This window comes from Bufo bufo, chromosome 1 (assembly GCF_905171765.1).
Source record: "Bufo bufo chromosome 1, aBufBuf1.1, whole genome shotgun sequence".
NCBI lineage: Eukaryota > Metazoa > Chordata > Amphibia > Anura > Bufonidae > Bufo > Bufo bufo.
This window is the reverse complement of record NC_053389.1, coordinates 647,089,762-647,093,338: the sequence shown is the minus strand read 5'-3', so window position 1 is coordinate 647,093,338 and position 3,577 is coordinate 647,089,762. Positions and strand designations below refer to the sequence as shown.

Here is a 3,577-nt window from a genome sequence, read left to right as displayed (position 1 = left end):
AACCTATTTATAGACTGTTGATCCAGAGGAAGGCGAAAACCCCCTTGAGGAATGAGCCAATTGTCCTCTTTATAAGGGGGCAAAATTCCTTCCCGACCCCAAATATGGCGATCAGAAAAAATTCCAGGATCAAAAGTCACTACCTAACCTATCTGATTTCTATTGATTTGATTTTGATAATCATTTTTATTTTCTAAATATATTTTAGTACTATTTACTGTATATTAAAGTGTGATATGTAGAATGTATGTAACTAAACCTATCTATAGACTGTTGGTCCAGAGGAAGGCGAAAACCCCCTTGAGGAATGAGCCAATTGTCCTCTTTATAAGGGGGGAAAATTCCTTCCCGACCCCAAATATGGCGATCAGAAAAATCCCAGGATCAAAAGTCACTAACTAACCTGCTTAGTATAAAGAAAACAATATATTTAAAATAAATTTTTACTACTGTAATATTTGTATGTTAGCTATTAATTTATATATTTTTTTCAGTTTTATATTATGTTTTATAGGTGACTATGCAGATCTATAATACTAAACCTATTTAAGGCTGAGATGATCCTGAGGAAGGCAAAAACCTCCTTGAGGAATAAGCCAATTTTCCTCAAGGGGGAAAAATTCCTTCCCGACCCCAAATATGGCGATCAGAACAAGTCCCAGGATCAAAGCCAATATCTATTTGTCCTATCTGTCTGTGTCTATACTTATATTTATGTGTCTATAGTTGTGTCTGTACTTGTGTCTTTGTGTCTATACTTATATCTATGTGTCTATATTGTATCTATGTGTCTATTATGTGTATCTATACCTCTATACTTATATCTATCTATATGTGTGTACTGTTGTGTGTGTGAGGTGTGCTAATTACCAGGCCTGTGCAGAGGTGTTACAAGAAATCAGTGAGTTCAGGGTTAACAGCCGCTCCGTTAAGATCACTACTATCTGCCCCAGGGATACAATATGTGGCTGTTTTTCCTGAACTCACCAAATGCCAGATGGGATCAAGCACAGGCCATTCCTGGGGCGTAGAGGGTCTTCAGGAGGTCTTCAGGAGGTTGTGAAGTCTGATGCCAGCCAGGTATTGGAGGATGCCAAGTCAAGGTCCAGGGCAACAACATGATGGAAAATCAGCAGCATTAAGATATTATAGAGAGGATGTTATAGGCGAGCCGAGGTGTTATACAGCAGCAGAGATGTGTATCAGGAGGCACAAAGCTCTGGGCAGTAGGCACGGGCTGATCCTGCAAGACGTAAGAGAGAAATGTTAGTTTTACGGTTTACCCATTTATGGATATAGAAAAGTCACTAGTGTAACATGACAACAAAGGCTATATTCACTTCTGCATCAGAGGCTCCATTTGGGGCCTACATCATAGAGTTCGCCAAAAATGGCTGAGGAAAAAGTCCTATGTGTCCTTCTGAATGGAAACCAAATGGATCCCATTTTTGTAAATGGTATCTGTTAGGCTCCAATCCTGTCAGTTAGGTGCTGAATCCAGCACTTACTTTAGTATCGTTCTTCTGCTTCTATAAAGGAGCAGAATAGCGGAAATACATAGCACTGATGTGAAAGCAGCCTTATCCTGATCAGATGTCTACCTGATATCTAAAAGTGTGAATTTCTGAATAAGGCTCAAAATATATATTTACTATGAGATTATAGTAGGAATTTTTCTAATATGGGAGTCATGATGGAGACCATAATAGTTGTCAACCAGAATTACCAAAACCAGATATAACTCAGGAGACCTCTGATATTTTAAAAGAAATGTTCTTTCTAATAAAGTCTCAAAGATATGTGAAAGGTAGTTACAATGTATGGGTATCATGGTAGGTGTATGTAGCTAAGTATGTATAGGTATATAGATATATGCATAGATTTGTACAGGGGGTGCTCACCAGATGGTAACGGATCCCTTCACAATTTGGATCTTTTCATCACCCTAAGAAAAAACAGAGGCATAGTAATTGTCAGGAGCAATCAGAACGAAGTACAGGAGGGACTAGAAGATTATGGACCAGACGATACTAGAGGATTCACCACCATTACAAGTAAGCGCTGATACTGGTCTGGTCCTGGTCTTCTCTTGCTTTATCATTAGAATGTCACCTGTATTACATATATTTTGCAGTACAGGGAGTAACATACTGATAAGTAATGTCTCCATTATATCATAAGTGTAAGGGGAGGCAGGATTCTATAGGACCTCATGTTCTCATGACATCATCAGCAGAGGAGAGGGATCTTACCGGGCCAAGCTTGGTGACACATAGGAGAATCCGGCCACGGGGTGAAGTGGTGTTGTATCCTTCGGCCACTGCAGATATGTGTTCTCCAGAGCTGCCTTGAATGGTATACATGGCGGCTGTGCTCTCCTCTGCTCCAGTTCCTCCCAGACAATGCTGTTAAAGAATGGATGGTGTCTGATGTTCTTATAGACACCCAGCCGCTTGTCAGGGTTTTTACGCAGCAGTTTTTTTATAAGATGTTGCACGTCGGCGTCCAGCCAAGATGGGATGTATGGCTTGGCTCTGGTGATGGATTTGTACGCCTCTTTCCTGATGGGGCCATAGTAAAATGGGGAGCGTCCTGATGACATCCTGGACACTACAATCCCCAGGCTCCACCAGTCAACTGCTGTGTAATACTCCATTCCGACAAATACCTCAGGGGCCATAAAACAGTGTGTACCCGTCACTCCACTGGTCTTATTGGAGGAGGTGACACCATCTTGGGCCAGCCCTAGGTCTATGATGCGGATGTGTCCATCTTTATCCAGCATGATGTTCTCTGGCTTTATGTCTCTGTAATGAAATAAGATGACGCATGAAAAAAGGAGAATGGTGAAAGGGGCCAATGTAGCAGTGATACAGGAGACATAGGATATCAGGACTCTGGGAAAGCTGGGTGCATTGTTTCCATTATTACAAGGAAATAGGGAGATGTGAGCAAGTTCTTCTTACCGGTGGACGATGTTGTGTCCATGGAGGAACTGGAGGCCACATACAATCTCTGCTGTGTAGAATCTGATGGAGAGAACAAGATGTAATGTCAATGACATGAAATCCATCTCTAGTAACTCCCTAATATCATGTTATTACCAAATTGTCTGTCACCACCAGCATAGTAGAGACGCTGTTTATGGCAGCCTGTATTCCCTCTATTCTCCACATTGATCTCTATCTGACCTGTCATGTCCCCTTCTATTCTCCAGTCACTTTCTTTTCAGTATTTGCCCTTCTGTCTCCTGATCAGTCATTTACTCACCTTACATTGTTGATGTCAAAGTAGCCGCACATTTTGATTAAAGCCTCCAGGCTGCCGCCGGATAGATACTCTGTGATGAAATAGGCACGCTCCTGAGACTGATGTGCGGCATAGAGATGGCATAGGAATGGGCAGTCTCGGGCCTCCAGGAGTATCCGTCGCTCTCTCCTTAAAGCTACTGCATTGTCCCCTCTTTTGCGAATACTTTTGATAGCCACATAGGTGTTCCGGCGGGGTACTGATGCCAGGAGCACCTGAAGAAACAAATGGAAGTGGTTACAGGGCAATTCTTCTACATTTATTACAT

General features: G+C 41.9%; 1 long non-coding RNA gene across 1 annotated transcript; it reads right to left on the bottom strand.

Moving 5' to 3' along the window:
• Positions 1 to 1,132: 1,132 nt before the first annotated feature.
• On the bottom strand, positions 1,133 to 2,358 carry LOC120985787. Its single transcript, XR_005775579.1, has 3 exons — positions 2,253 to 2,358; positions 1,902 to 1,945; positions 1,133 to 1,243 (listed from the first exon to the last, which is right to left on the bottom strand). It is a non-coding gene; the product is annotated as an uncharacterized LOC120985787 (long non-coding RNA).
• Positions 2,359 to 3,577: the final 1,219 nt, after the last annotated feature.